Raw genomic sequence first — 18,060 nt, 5'->3', positions numbered from 1 at the left:
TTTTTAATTAGTGTGTATATATTAGTTTAAGTACAGTTGATATATTTTAAAAGTTTCTTTTATTTAAGTGGAAATTTATATAAGCGACTATTCCAATGTAACTAAAATAATGATCTATGTATAAATTACAGACGTGATGAATACCAAAGAGAGGCTGTTGGTCTGATGACGGTTTGATTCATACATCGAAGCAAAGCTTCCCAAGAATACAGAACATCAATCACAATATCGTTACTAAAAAAACTCAATACATGAGCTGGTATGTTACCAAATCACAGTAGTACAAGCATTTCAAAAGAAAGTAAAATGTGGATTGCACGGGTACGTATCAGATTTACTTTATGTCTGAGATATATTTTTATGTCAATATAATCAGACAAATCATTCACCTAACATCATGTTAATTAACTATCTAATCACACTGTCAGGTTAACCACACATGTCAGTAACAAACAAAAGTTTCATAGTGTATGTTACAGACAGTTATCATTTAGAACTACTTGTCTAGTTCCTTGAAACCCACTCAGCCATCGGCACCCACTTCTGAAATGATGACTTTTCTATACCTGTTTATGCCTCTTTAGCTGCTGTACATACTCTCAGTGTTGTATGCTTGTTCTGTACATCAGACTTAATTGGAAATACATTCGGACATTGTTATTTCGTGATGTGTGTATTATTTTGATTACCATACAATTTGACGTTAAAACTATTCAAATCAGATTTATGCGAAACAAAATTACATGAACGATCTACGTTTGAAATTGAATTATGTGCATATTTGTAAATGTAACTATCTTTATGTTTTACTTTAGGATACATTTCATTTTTGAATTACTTTTATAACTGCATCTGCCAAGCTGTACTGAACACGTGCCAGGGATATGAGTGAAAACATCATGTCATCTATTTATTTATTTCCTCATCCATTATCTCCACAGCGATGCGTGGTTCGGGCGCACATGTCTCTGTGTAGATCGTTTACATGTCATCATCTAAGTAACGCATAATTTATTGATATGGATAAGAAAATGTTGTCACTTAATCTGCTAATCTTTTTGTATTTTGATGTAGATGATGCAGTTTCAACAACTGAATTAACATTTTAAGCGCAATTGTTGTATTGTATTGTATTGTGCGAGTTTATGTACAAAAACTTCTTATTTTATAAAGGACTTGGGCATTAGAAATATGAGGAGCATGTATAATGTGATACTTGCGACGCCAGCTATGTAGCATTTGCCCTTGTTTTCAAGTCAGGCAATTGAAAACATTCCATGCGCCTCTATATTTATAAGTTAAGATTCTACTCCGATGCTAACTACGTAAATAATAATGTTGAAAGGTTTCGATCTTGAATGAGACGGTAAACATGTTAATAATAATACTAATAATGGCATTAAGGATAATAGGAATGATATTCTATTCTTCGAAACACTAATTGTAATAACTTGCTCTCTTCTGTTATAATGACAACAAATTATTTAATTTGCAACAAGGCTGCAGGTAAGCAAAATTGCATTTACACATGATTGCAAAGAAATATTGAGATTTGTGGCAATGAAAGCAAAGTACATAATGAGTAAATGTGTATATTTTAGTATTTGCCTGAGATTGAGATCCTTTGTTTGCGTATTGGATTACTTAAGGCCTTGAATATTACATGTGCATGATAAGCAAAGTGCCAAAAGAAACACCAAATCTTAGCGTCGATACGGTTCACCTCTTAAATACACACACACACACACACACACACACACACACACACACATATATTCAATTTCATAAAAGGGAACATACGCAAAACCAAATGGTCAACTGATATTAGCTGCTATGAATAACACCTCCTCATGCATAAGATGGTACTTGCACAAAATATTCTTTGGCGACCGTCGCATAGAAATATTGACTTTGAACGAAGCTGGGTTGCAAAATTGGGATAGGAGTGTTGTAGTGTATGTAAGCAATGAATGGAACTTTAAATAATTCGTTTAGAGGAAAATAAATAGCTGTGATATGTTGTACTCTTTCCATTCGTAACACCATTCATTTGATCATTAATCGAAAGCCTGGTCCTTATGCATGAAATATATCATTTTTATACGTGTCAATACCTGATATAAGCTGAGCCACGCGTGATAAACCATAGTCTATTTTATCTATTTTTCATTAAAATGTTCGAAATTTCTACATAATGTCTCTTTGTTAAAAGGTTGTCTGATTAACATAAGATGTTTGGTTATATAAGGCACGAGACGTATTCCATAATTACTCAGTCGCCTGTTAAACATATAGATCCCTCCATAACTCAAGAACCAATATGGTTCAAACACATTGCATGTCCCCATATAAGTCTCCTTCAGCATGTAAGGATTTAAACTGATGTTCTGTAATATGATACAAATGGTGTTAAAATTATTCGTGCTGGAAATGAATTTTGTAATTCTAGCTATATTTCTAGAGTCTCACATGAAACGTCACTGCTTCAGGTGGAGACATCTTTTCACAACTGTAAGCTGGACGAATATCAGTAGATCCTGTTTGTGCTTTTTACGAATTGCATTCACTATCATCTTGCCATTTATTCTCTTTGCATTTTCACTCCGAAACTGTTTTCTACGGATAATGAGATAGTTGAGTTAAAGCCTTAATTGAACTGAACTTTTTGAAATATGATATGTTAATCTCAATATCTATTTCAGAGTTTATTGAAGAATACCTTGTGGCGCTTACATGAGTATGATTGCAAGACAGAAAATGGAAATGCCGTGCTATCTGAAATGTGTCATCCAGAAAGGTAGAGTGTACATTTTAAAGATTGTTCAGCCTGTTTTCTTCCTCCAAAGAATAGTATTTAATGAAAGAAAGAAATACAAAACTCATTCGTTATGCAAAAAATTAATATTCAACATTGATTAAACAGATATATTATAATGCTTCCTTATGTGTTAACCACTCCCCGCAAACGATTTCGGCCACAAAATTAAATATTAAATTGGTAACATATTTTCATATATTCGGCAAATTTCTGAATTGTAGATTTTGAGATGTTCATACTTTTGTAAACAACCCCAAAGCCTGCAACACTTGATATAATTGTATCTTACAGTATGAAGTTTAACGATAAATCTCGGAGAAATTCGAACGCTGTTCCCCAACCCCACATAGAACCGAACATTTCTCAAAGTGCGATAGTAACACTAGAGCTTGTCAAGGACGGAAAACAAAAGAAACCAATAACCTAATCATTTTAATTGCTTTATTTGTCTTTGAGATTAATATTAAGAATTGTTCCTTTTTCTAGTCAATCAGATCACGTCTGGTTTTCAGTGTGAAGCCATTTATATTTAAAAAGAAACTGAACACCTTGATGAAATTCACTTTGGTTTTTTTTATCCAGGTTGTATCTGAAATATTCTACCTGCGTTGAGCCCATAGCGTCTTATACTATGGAGATGTAGTTGAACATCCTGGTGTAGACTTGGTATTTCGCTAGGACGGGCAACACACTCCAAATTTTGTTCATTCTGAAGGTGATTGATCCTGTATATTATCTCTAAAATGCATGTTGACACTCCCATAACATGGAAAACGTTAATATATATATATATATATATATATATATATATATATATATATATATATATATATATATATATATATAGTAAGTGTTATCACATTTAGTACATATAGATTTGACTTTTTTATATTATTCAAAGCGTCTAGTGCAATATTCACAAAATTATAACACGAATTTCTTAGTTAATGTTCCCCACGTAAAAATGATTTTACTATAAAACATAAATTGCTTTTAAGAAATTTGTTTTTGCATGTTTATTTGCGTGTTTTGTTGGGTATTTATCTGAACAATGTAACAAAAATTTCGCAGCATTTTTGCAAAGAGACACGGCCGAATTGTCAATGTAGGATGCAGACTGTTTCGCTAAACGAACAACAGCAATAGACATGCATGTGAATTCGTTGGCAGAATTATATTAACGAATTACATTTCATACTGCGAAATAATATAAACGATTCAACTTGGAATGGTACCTGTCTCCAATTTCTCATGCACCGGCATTAAAACCAACAGAACATGATCGAAGGAAAGCACTGGAAATACACAAGAGCTCTCTAGTTAGGCTTTTGGAAATTAAAGCTCATCAACATAAAATGTGTATAAAGAGCAGTGGATACAGACTTTCATAACTTTACACTATTATTCAAAAGTGTTTGAAAGAAGCTAAAATATTTCCATATCGCTGTATCATTTTAAAACTTTATTCCAACCTTTGTAGTGGAAGGCGAATGATATCGTGTCGTATATAAATATGCGTGCGTGCGTGCGTTCGTGCCTGCGTGCGTGGGCACGCACACATACATACACACATGCATACTTTATCTGATATTTTGATTCATGACTCATAGTCTAACATCTTATATTCAAATGGCATAGCTGATGATGTCTTGCAATGATGATTAGTTCAAGATAAAATGTTTAGTTGTACTGAAGTTTCTCGAAAGCTGTATTATTTGGTTATGATATAAAATTATCGAATTCCTCAAGCGGTATTTGATAGGCATTACATAAAAAAATCATGACAGAGTGTTGTAGTGCCAGTCATCACATACCTCCTACAAGATCCATGTCAGGATTGTTCTAGAAAACGATAACCTGTTTTCAGCAGTACATATTAGCACGTTTGCAGGACATTTAAACAGTTTGTTTTATTATAAAATTAATATAGCTAAGACCGTAACATTTATCTAAAATATACAATCAGGACAATACATATAATTAACCAATTACTAGGAGCAAACGTCACGTAGTAAAGTATTAGTGAGTTTCCATGATGCGATGGTTTACTAGTAGTGGATTCAGGTACAAACCGAATGAGTGTCCATGAATAATGAAGTCCCTACCAAAATCTAGTAATGTACATTATTGGTGTGACTGCAGTGGCAGTATTTACGGTAGGAAACCGGTAGATTACACTATAGAACCAATACGATGTGACTCGGCAGATACCTTTATGTCGTCATGGTGGCAAATGTAGTGCAGTTATATTGGCGAAATGTGCCTCTAAACCATGGGTTGACTGGCCTAGGGTGGTGGATTTAAAATAATTCCTTGTAGAAAGGGTTAGTTGTATAGTTGCTACGGCGTGAACTGCTAGCGGTACGGAAACCTAATGCAGAGAAACAATGCAGACTTGCCTTTTATATATATTTGGCTGGTTGTGAGATCTGTGGTCTTGCATTGATTAGAGTAAAACTAGTATCTAAAACGGACCTGTCGCTCTTTCTAGTTTACAACTGATATTGTATGGAAGTCTTTGGAAATTTCGGGTAAACTTATGAATTCTAGCGGGAATCGAGCCGCAGTTTTGATACCAGTCGGTCAAGTAAAGACCCATGGCTTGTAACAAGTAAATTTTCTTGTTACAAGCTAAAGAGAATAAATTCAATTTTTGACTATCAATAATAACTATACATATAACTACACGTGAAGTGCTACAGTGAAGTATTCATTATATTATTCTAATCCTTATTTTATGATAACTCTAATAGATAAAATTACACGAATATCAAGTATTCGGTGTGTACATTTATTAGTATTACAGGGTGAAACTGTTAAAATAAGAAGATACATGTCATAAACTAAAATGTGAAAGGTTAGAAACCCCAAAACTAGGAATTACAAACAAATAAAAAGTTCAATTAAAGGAGAATAAGTTTGTATCCGTGTGAGTGTACGGTCAAAAGTACATTACTCCTAAAGATATCGGGGAAGTTGCTTTTACTGTAAAATAGATGGTTGGTTAGGTAAATTTCAAGCAGTCGGAAAAACCATTTGCACTGGTAAAAATAATACTGAACGCATTAAATGAGAATAATGTTGATCAGAACAAAGCACATCATATATAACATACACATTACACATGCTGGAGAAAATACTGTCAAAACAACCCGAACTATTCTACTTATTTCACGTTGATAGCAGTGGCAATCATACATTGGTAATTTTCAATCATCAAGAAATTCAAACAAAGTTGTTCATACGTTCCAACTATGATATATATTGAAACGGTTAATTTAAACAAGGATGCGATATTTGAAGCATTAAATCAATTTAGAAAACATCAGGTAGATATTCCATGCATTGATTAAGAAGTGTAGAATAATACGTTCATGTACATAATAGATACATACATAGATACACACATTTATGGATACATACATACATACATACATACAAACATACATACATACATACATATATCATGACTTTATATCAGGAATGTTAGTGAATATTTGGGGAAGGAGAATATCGAATACGTTTTCAAGATTACTGAATCGATTACTGAAACGAAGACGTTTTCATGACAAGGGTATAAGAGCATTCTGAATACAAGAATGTTGACATCTTTCACTCAGATCAAAACTAAGTACATGGTTCGTATGTTGCCTAATCTGATACATGGAAATACATGTGTAACACGTCAATAAATAAATCACAAGTTGTCGAAAATAAGGGTTCACAATTAAAACACGATTTCGTGTAACTCAGAAGGAAACGTATGCAGGAACAATATTGAAACTGTTCAATATCACAGAATGAATGCATCTAAACACACTTACGTTTTTAATAGTGTGCGAATAGGTAATATCACACCTATGTTTTATTAGTTTGTCAATAGGTAATACTTGCTATGTGAATAAGGACCAACTGATACATTTTGAAAGTAGAGATTTGGTTATTGGTTTACGTTTGTCAATGTTCTTGATATAATACTACAACAAATATTACAGGAATGATTAGGCAAACTAAACCATGCTGAGCGCTTTTATTCCCTGTTAAAATTTGTTGGTTCTGTATGTTTGTTTTAATGGTGGGCTGAGGGTGATATATATTTGGCTGGGTCAATAAGAAATAAAATAATGTACATTATCTTTGCAAATTGAAGAACGATTTGTAACTACACGTCGTTCCTTATCCATCCAAGTGCTGCTAACGATACATTCAAAAAGGTTTTCATCATGCATAAATGTTTAGAACGATTTCCCCTTTTTAAACAGTTCTTTAAAAGATTCGCTGGCGTAATCATATCATCATAGGGCACGAAAACAAAGGTACTTATGACATGTCATTGTCTGTGGGATATATCATTTAATAAATAGGTTGAACGTAATACACGCCACACTAAGTACACAGATTTTCAAAACAGTCCATGAAATCCATGAGGGATATATAACAAGCTTCCTTTGAACATACAAAATTAAATTGAGTCCTGGACTATACAGTACCATTTACCTTTGCATGACAATATACATTAAATACAAATTCATGTATATACTTAGATGTCGCCTGTTCTGATACCTGTTTCAAACTTGTATTTATGTCTGGCAAATTGGTTGTGTTTTCATTCGGTAAACAAGGACAAAGGGTAATTGGAGGTTATGAATAGTTCACGAGACATCAGTAAATAATCATTTAGACATACATTACCTATGCATAAAATTCATTGTACCTTTCGCATTTCAACACACACACACACACACACACACACACACACACACACACACAGATATATATATATATATATATATATATATATATATATATATATATATATATATCGCTTCGGAGGCCTATGGGGTTAGAGCGTCCGCCTCAGATGCGGGAGGTCGTGGGTTCGATCCCCGACCGAGTCAAACACAAGAGATACAAAAATGGTACTAATAGCTGCCTCGCTTGGCGCTCAGCATTAAGAGGTTACTGTTAGGACTGGTTGGCCTGGTGTCAGAATAATGTGACTGGGTGGGACATGATGCTATATGTCTGCGGCATGATGCCCAGTGCTAGACATCACTATAAACTGCCACATTGCAGACATCGTAGCGATATGACATAAAAGTTGTTAAAGCTAGGTTAAAAATCCAAATCATATGACATCACACACACACACACACACACACACACACACACACACACACAAACACACACACACACACACACACATAACAAAATTGAATTAGGGTCGCAAGTCATAAGGGTTCAATTGTTTTCGAACAACACATATATCTTTGGTAGAGTTTTGAAACCGATAGCTTGTTTCGTTTGCGTCAAGAATTGCAGTGGTGATATGAGAACAGAACCGTTACCCCTTGTGGCGATACATTAATTTAAATTTCTGGCCTAATGCACTTTTGACCAACCAAACAAAACTGATTGATATAACCGACTCGAGATCAATGAAACTCATTTGTTAGGCGAACGGAATTTAATGATAATCTATATGCAAAAGATGTGATTTGACCTGAGATGCAATTGATACACATGCAACGCTTATTACCTCAGAACTTTATTCCAGGCTGTCTTGCATTTTCTGAAGTCTGCACCGCAGCAGTTTATAGCGAGGTCTAGCTCAGGGTCAACATGCCGCATACATGTAGCATTATCTCCCATCCAGTCACATTATCCTGACAAAGCAGAGTAGTCTCACCTCTTGTGCGTATCATTTATATAAGTCTTTGGTATGGATCGTCTGCGGTTGGAACCCCATCGCATTATAGGAGGATGTGCTAACCAATAGGCCATCCGAGGGGTCAAGTGCGTCGGGCGCTGTGATATTGCGATATACAGCCTCAGCAGACTCTTGGAGATATATATAATCTCAAATCTCCGAATTAAAATATTTAATAATATAGTTAGAAATTATAAATATACACATTAATGCATTCATCCATAAATACATACCAACCAATTAATGATTATCAGTTAAAATCCATTATCTACACTTGTTTAATTTGCTTAGATATAAGTTGAAACAATGGTCGTATATGTGGGAAAGGCTAAATATTCAAATGTTCAAATGTTGATATGGCTCGTGATATACAGCGTTGACATGGCTTAATGACAAAGTTTAATTTGCCTTCTCAACATATTCATACTGCGTTTTCTTAAATTGTAAATTGAGTATTGGATAAGAGTATGGAACCTTAGTGGTGTGATGCAATAAACATTACATGTAACATTCTTAACAGATAGTGATGAAGACCCACAAAAAGCACCTCTGGAGATAAGACTGAAATTACAATTAGAAAATGGGAATATGTTAAACCAAATACTTTGGTTCGTGCCAGAGCAGCCTAACTGTTGTATTTATAATTGCATTATATGCAGCAGAATGACAGTTATCCAACGATTATAATAATTAAAACAGTTGCATGTATAAAAAAGAGTGTTAATACAGTTCGCTTTTTAATAACTACAACTAAGACTCTTATCATATTTCTGAAATCTGTATAATTAAAATAATTGCCCTTGGAAATGTAGACGGATCAGACATTATACTTGCATACGATACTCTGTTAAGGTGAGTCAGTATTGTAACAAGATAACCGGGTGGGATATTTCGGATTAACAACAGAACACGTTTTGACGACACAGATATATGGTTTAATGTGGCGATTTATATGAGTAGTGGATTATGAAGATGTGTGCGTATTTATAATCCAAATATTGGATCTATTTAACAAAAAAACGCACAGTTTCAAAGATGGAAAAAATATACAAATAAATTTAGTTCAGTAACCCTAAAATACAGGATAAATGATTTCACAAATGATTCAATAATGGAAAGATGAATATAGTTCACTCAAATAGTAAACAATGTAAGCGTTTACACATAGTAAAAAAAAATGTATTCGCTCAGGTAGCGAAATTATGTCACTAAACAAGAACGGATATACAATCTATCCTTCCAGTCCTGAATAATACACTGGGTCTTACTAACCCAAAATTAGCATACAGCTAAAAATACATGTGTGGAGATGCACTCCGTCACCCGTGCACCATATCCGCTCCACAGCTCCTCCGAATCAATTTCACAACCATTATAGACTCCGGACCCTCGGAATACTATGATCACTTGAAACATTAGACCCTCCGGACACTTGAAATATTAGACCCTCCGGACCCCCTGGTCCTTTGACGGCTCTACAGCTGGGTCACCTTAGTCCCTCTGGACACTCCGGACGCTAGACATTAGACGCTCCGGCACCTTAAACGCTCCGGACACACGGACGTTTCTACCCTCTGACAACACCGGACACCCCGGATATTCCTACCATCAAAAACTCAGCCCTACAGCTGGAGTTGTGCGAATCCTTTTAGCAGGCCGCTTGCTGACAAAACCATTAGTATTGTCAAGGTCCTTTACATATAGTAACGTATTTATACCTTTAGAATTTTCGTTATTCTTTATCAAAGGCACCTTGCACGTATGGCACAGGACGAATCGTACTCACGATTTCGAAATACATAGACCATATTATAATCACCCTCGGGTATCGTTGTACAGAGAAAAAGAAACGAAACCCGAGTACATGTATTTAATTAACAACATTTACACCATTCCGTGACAATACCTCCCCCCTAAAAAAAAGTGGTATCACTTTTAGAACAATCACGGAATGTGAACAATGAAACATTATTAAAACTTCCAATTTTCAGACCGAACGAAATGATTTGCTAATTACACCCTACTTAAAAAATCAGCTCCCACATTTTCTGACCCTCGAATTTCCTCGATTCGAAAACTGTATGGTTGCAAAGACAACGCCCAACGCATCAATCTTGCATTGGTGACCTATGCTTTATTCAAATATAAAAGCGGCTGATGGTCCGTTTGCAAGGTAAACTCCCTCCCAAAAAGATATGTATGGAATTTTCCTATTCCCCATACTAAACCTAGGCACTCCTTTTCAATCACGGAGTACTTTTCCTCTCTAGGGAGCGATTTCCTACTTGCATAAGCAATGGGCAATTTCGTCCCCCCTTGCTCCTGTAGCAAAACAGCCCCAAGACCCGTATCGGACGCATCAGTCCTCAGTACAAAAGGTTTATCTATTTCCGGCAACTTTAAAATTGGTGCACTTACCAGTTTGTGTTTTAGAGTGTTAAACGCTTTTTCCTGGCATACACCCCATGAAACTTTATTCGGTTGCCCCTTCCTAGTCAAATCCGTTAATGGGCTGGCAATAGCCGAAAAGATGGGGACGAATTTCCTGTAGAACCCGATTAGACCTAGGAAAGACCTTACTTGTTTTTTTGTCTCTGGTCTAGGGGTATCCCTGATTGCTCCTATTTTATCTGGATGAGGTTGCAACTGGCCTAGTCCCCTTACCAGATGTCCCAAACATTCCAGACTGGAATACCCTATGCTACACTTAGTAGGCCTAACTGAAAGATTTGCAATGTGAAGTCTATCGAACAGATCCCGTAATACCTTAACATGTTCATCCCATGTATGCGTGTAAACAAAGATGTCGTCTACGAAGCTGTCGACGTTTTCCGTTCCGTTTAATAATTTGCGCATGAGATGAACGCACGACGCACCGGCGTTGACTAAACCGAAAGGCATAACTTTAAATTGAAACAGTCCTTTGGGAGTCGCGAATGCCGTCAACTCGCGGACATTATCGGCGATGGGTATCTGCCAATATCCGTTGCTTAGATCTAATTTGGAAATGTATTTATGACCTGCCAATTTTGAAAATACACTTTCCATATCTGGCATTGGTTCTGCATCAAATACGGTGATCTTGTTTAATTGCCGAAAGTCGATGCAAAACCGGTTGGTCCCGTCTTTATTTCTGACTAACACCACGGGGGACGAGTATGGGGAGTTTGAAGGTTCGATCACTCCCTGGTCTAACATTTTCATCGCTTCTTCGCTGATTGCCTCCCGTGCATTAAAGGGTATCGGATATCCTTTAATCCTGATAGGCTCAGTGGTATTCAATTTGATCTCGTGTCGAATTAGACCCGTACAGCCTGGTCTGTCCGTGAACACATCTGGATATTTGGACAAAACCTCCATAATCTGTGTACGTTGACCCTCCGATAACTCAGGGCATACATTTATCTGGTCAATACTTTCTTTACCAACGTCCATGGGGTATTCAAGGGGTATTTCTGTGCTGGAGACGAATTCCGCTTCGTCACCAGACCTATCCTCTATCACCGCAACGCATACTACATTCAAAATCCCTTTATCAATCGTTTGTCCAGGTCTCGTTACGTAGAGTTTAAGCATATTGGCATGAAATGTCTTGGACTTCCCCTCCATATCAATGATATAATCCATTTCGCCTTTCACCTGTCTGACTTCATATGGCCCTTTCCATTGAACTAGCAGCTTGTTGTTATTCGTTGGGAGAAGCACCAACACTTGATCGCCTACGTCAAATTTTTTTCTCCGAGTTCCTCGGTTGTAGTACTTGGCGTACCTACGACTAGATTTCGCGAGTTCGTCTTGCGCCATTTGACAAGTACTTTCTAATCTTTCGCGCAAATCAACTACGTAATGGTATGTGGTCTTAACTTCTTCGTCCGCGACCTCGTCTGTCCACAGTTCACGAAGTATGCGCATAGGACCACGAACTGTCCTACCGTACAATAGTTCAAACGGGGAGAAACCCAAGCTTTCCTGAGGAACCTCACGATATGCGAACAGAAGGGCGTTCATATATCTATCCCAATCCTTCGGTCTTTCCGCACACATTCTCCGCAACATTTGCTTCAATGTGCCGTTGAATTTCTCGACCAATCCATTGCACATAGGATGGTAAGGTGTTGTGCGTAACTGTTTAAGGGACAACAACCTACTAATTTCTGCCATAAGATCTGAGGTGAATTGCGCTCCACAATCCGTAAGAACCTCTTCGGGCACTCCGACCCTGCTGAACATGTCTACGAGCGCTTCGGCTACACGTTCGGTTTCAATTGATGGCAAAGCTATGGCTTCTGGATATCTGGTAGCGTAATCTACCAGTGTCAAGATGTATCGGTTTTTCCGATCTGTATGCGGAAATATTGGTCCTACAATGTCGATGGCTACTCGTTTGAACGGAGTATCTATCAAGGGCATCTGACCTAACGGTACTCTAGTTACCCTGCCCTTAGAGATCGTCTTCTGGCAAACGTCGCACGAGCGACAGAACCGCGCTATGTCGCTATTGACGCCAGGCCAATAAAATTCTCTAATACCCTATCCGTTGTTTTCTTTACGCCTAAATGACCTGCCATACTCGACTCGTGCGCGACCTTTAATACATGTGCCCTAAATTTCTGGGGAACCACTAATTGCAAGAACTTCCTATCCGATGTAGAGTATTCCCTGTACATTAAACCCTTTCGAACAAGGAATTTAGAGGAACCCCCGTTCTTACACTTTCTCACGGTACCCGTTAATGCCTTCTCAGAGGTTGCACGTAAAGACGCGTCACGTGTTTGCTCATTTTGGAATTCTTCGCGGGATATATCAGTAATGGCTTCCGGTACTTTTAACTTACGCAAAGGTTTATTTTCCTCCTTTACCTGAGCCCTAGTTTGCACTGCCTGGATGATAGGGAATCGGAAATCTGCTATGGTTGGGAGTCTAGAACCCGGTACGTTGCCAATCGTCAGTTCATAGATCGGGTTGGCTACGCATAAAGCTTCCACAGTCCCGGTCAAAAAAAGTGTATCTATCATTATCCTTGCAACTGGAACGTGGTCGATTGTCTGGTCAAGCAACATGCAAGGTGATTTAAACCCAAGCAATTGATCATCTCGGACTAAGCTCCGTTTCACGACTACAGTAGTGCATCCCGTGTCTCGTAGAACGGTGACTTCTTGTCCGTTAACAGTGCCGTTTGCGGTCGGCACCCGTGCCTCTGAAAAAATACACGTGCCGATTGATTGGATCACATTGCGACTGGTCTCTGAACGCACCACCGGTTCACGCACCGCTTTCCGCTTAACTTGCTGGGAAACATTAAGTTTTCCATTTACCGATCTTCTGCCTCTAATGGCTACCGCTACTTTCTGGACTGGTCCCTTCCGCTTAGGACAATAGTGGGAGATATGACCGACTTCCTTGCAAATGAAACATTGCATGTCACTCCGCTTCCCCTGGTTACTCCTACCAGATTTTTCAGGTTCCCTGGGTTTTCTGTCGTTGACCTGATTCCCACCTTTGACATCTCGCGTGATGACATTCTGCGAACCTCCCCGAGCTTCGGCGAACAAATCCGCCTGTGTGGCCATTTCATGTACATTTGTGAAGGATCTTTCCTTCAAGAATAAATATAACTCCTTGCCACAAGTTGTTAACAATTGGTCACGAAGCAAGAAATCGACAAGACCCTCAAATGTCTTGACGACTTTACCACATTCCACCCATCGCTGCAAATAATTGCAAGTCCTACTGACGAACTGTGTGAATGTTTCGCCTCTATCTGGTTTACTATACTTAAACTTCTTGCGAAACCCTTGCTCGGTTAGTTCATATTTCTTGAGAAGTGCCTCTTTCAACACGGGGTAATTGAGCGAATCGGCCGTGGATAAACGCGAATACACGTCTAACGCTTTGCCTTTCAATAACGCGCTAAGATGGAGCGGCCAATCGTCTTTCTTCCATTTTTGTACCGTAGCATACCTCTCGAACCTATTTAGATAACTATCCATATTATCTTTATCGTCTTCAAATGGGGGCAATTTTGGACCTCTCAGTTTAACATCATGTTCCCCCTCTTTTTTAGCTTGCAATAGCTCAGAATTTCTTAGATGTTCCCTCTGCCGATTTCTATCTTCCCCTTCTAACTTCTCCCTCTCTGCTTCCCTTTCCCATTCTATCCTTTCCCTCTCAGCCTGTTTCTCTAGTTCAATCTTACCCTTCTCTAATTCTATCATTTCCTTCTGGGTTTCCCTTTTTTCCCTTTCTAATTGTTGTTCCCTTTCAAATTCTTCCCTCTCTAATTCCCTCTCCTTTAATCTTTGGTCCCTCTCCCGGGCTTGTTCTTCACGAACGAAATTTCTAAGGGACTCCCCCTCATAACCAAACTGTTTCCCCAGTTCTACCAGTTCTTTCATAGAAGTCATTTCAAAAGTTTGGTGGTGACCAACCTTAAAGTGCAGTTTTATACAAACCACGTAATTACCACAAACCGTATTTTGTTTCACGAAATGAAACAAAAATATTAAATACAAAAAATAAAGTAATATTAGGTATCTACCTAACCTTGGTGCTTTGTCAAACGCATCTGAAACACACAGAAAGCATACAAATATAATAAAACAATTTCAGTGCTCTGTTATATCCGAAATGATCCCACTTCTGACACCATTTGTAACAAGATAACCGGGTGGGATATTTCGGATTAACAACAGAACACGTTTTGACGACACAGATATATGGTTTAATGTGGCGATTTATATGAGTAGTGGATTATGAAGATGTGTGCGTATTTATAATCCAAATATTGGATCTATTTAACAAAAAAACGCACAGTTTCAAAGATGGAAAAAATATACAAATAAATTTAGTTCAGTAACCCTAAAATACAGGATAAATGATTTCACAAATGATTCAATAATGGAAAGATGAATATAGTTCACTCAAATAGCAAACAATGTAAGCGTTTACACATAGTAAAAAAAAATGTATTCGCTCAGGTAGCGAAATTATGTCACTAAACAAGAACGGATATACAATCTATCCTTCCAGTCCTGAATAATACACTGGGTCTTACTAACCCAAAATTAGCATACAGCTAAAAATACATGTGTGGAGATGCACTCCGTCACCCGTGCACCATATCCGCTCCACAGCTCCTCCGAATCAATTTCACAACCATTATAGACTCCGGACCCTCGGAATACTATGATCACTTGAAACATTAGACCCTCCGGACACTTGAAATATTAGACCCTCCGGACCCCCTGGTCCTTTGACGGCTCTACAGCTGGGTCACCTTAGTCCCTCTGGACACTCCGGACGCTAGACATTAGACGCTCCGGCACCTTAAACGCTCCGGACACACGGACGTTTCTACCCTCTGACAACACCGGACACCCCGGATATTCCTACCATCAAAAACTCAGCCCTACAGCTGGAGTTGTGCGAATCCTTTTAGCAGGCCGCTTGCTGACAAAACCATTAGTATTGTCAAGGTCCTTTACATATAGTAACGTATTTATACCTTTAGAATTTTCGTTATTCTTTATCAAAGGCACCTTGCACGTGTGGCACAGGACGAATCGTACTCACGATTTCGAAATACATAGACCATATTATAATTACCCTCGGGTATCGTTGTACAGAGAAAAAGAAACGAAACCCGAGTACATGTATTTAATTAACAACATTTACACCATTCCGTGACAAGTATAGTGTAAAATAGCCTTAAAAGAATTCCATTTTCATGTAATTGTAAAGATTTGCAATTTTATAAGCAGTGGAGATGTATAAAAGAGACAAAATGGTATGAAATCCACATTACATAATGATTTACAACTATATATCGTTCTTTATCTCTTCTAGTGATGCTAAATATACATTTAATAAGGTTGTCAGCATGCATACTTATAATGAACACTTTTACTTTTAAATCTTTTCTAACCGTTTCTCTGCAGTAAAGAAATAATCGTCGAGCACAATATTAAAAGTGCTTAGTAAATATCATTGTCAATGTCCTATGTCCTTTAACAAATTGTTTGGACTTAACATATGCCACACTAAGGGTACACATATTGTTAACAATAATGGTGAACAATGAGGTATATTTAAGACCTTGTTGTACAAATAACGTACAAGAAAACATATTTTTGTTTCTGGAAAATACAGTAACATTTACCTTTGGTTAACAATAAACATTAAATGTGAACTCTCTTAGAAAGTGTATCAAACTGTTTTTGTTGTTATTCGCTAAACAAGGAAACGGGGTGCTAAGAGATTATATGTAGTTCACAAAACACCAGTATATAATCATTTAAGTACAGCTTACACGTACGTATATGCCATTATACCTTATATTTGTGACACACTTAAACTCTCTCTCTCTCTCTCTCTCTCTCTCTCTCTCTCTCACACACACACACAGACACACACACACACAGATATATATATATATATATATATATATATATATATATATATATATATATATATATATATATATCGATTTACGCTCCGGTAATGACATTTATGGGAGGTGTGATTGATTGTCGTGTAACGCACTGTCAATGGCCAATATATGTAAAGTTTTTATCACGTATTCTGCCCAGCCAATCGCAATGCTTTCGCACTGGCTGTTCGCGGAGGGATTCTCTCTGCTAGGGACCTTGGAGTCCGTTGAGCCAATTTCCTTCTGGGGTGCGAACGTGTTTTCTTTTAAGTTAGAAATTTTTCACCGTTGTTATCGGTTCACGTTGTTAGAATTTCCTCGTTTCCTGGAATATTGATCAAGAAGAAACGTGCTAAAAGTTAAGTATTTACTTATATTAAATTATTTCCATTCCACAAATTCTGCTAACCTTTCTTTTGTTACTCAGTACGTCACTCTCATACTGGGTCATTCCATCTGTAAAAGATTGCAGCATCATTTGAAATCAGAAACATATTACGTCCCCAATTTAATATTCGGCGCTATTCTAGAATGTATATGTATAGGGTTGGGGGCAGAATATTCGACACAATTATCAGGCTCGATCTCTCTGTATGCAAAAATAAACCAGATAACCATAAAGCTATATGTAAATATACTTCCCATACTTGGGTAAAGTCATTTCATCAACATATGTGCCTAAGAGTGCTTTATCAGTCTATTGTCCTTGTGTCACTGGTAAAATACATTCGAACATGATTTACAAACGACTCGTGTTTGTTTTCTTTCAATTGGTTCCGCATCGCTAACTTGTGTTTTCCCGCTAGTTCCGTACCAGTGGATTGTGTTTTTAGCCAGCTGGTTCCGTACCACTGGATTTTATGTCAGCCCTGTTTCCCATTTGATTCCGTATCACCGCAATTTATGATTGCCGGTTGATTCCGTATCACTTGGCCAGTTTGTCAGCCAGTTGGTTCCGTACCACTGGATTTTATGATCACCAGTTGATTCATTATCACTGGCCTGTGTGTTTACCAGTTGGTTCCGCACCACTGGATTTCATGATTACCAGTTGTTTCCTTATCATGGGCCTGTGTATTTACCAGTTGGTTCCGTACCACTGGA

Source organism: Sinohyriopsis cumingii, chromosome 14 (genome assembly GCF_028554795.1).
Source record: "Sinohyriopsis cumingii isolate HCF-2022 chromosome 14, ASM2855479v2, whole genome shotgun sequence".
Classification (NCBI taxonomy): Eukaryota; Metazoa; Mollusca; class Bivalvia; order Unionida; family Unionidae; genus Sinohyriopsis; species Sinohyriopsis cumingii.
This window is presented reverse-complemented; position numbering follows the sequence as displayed.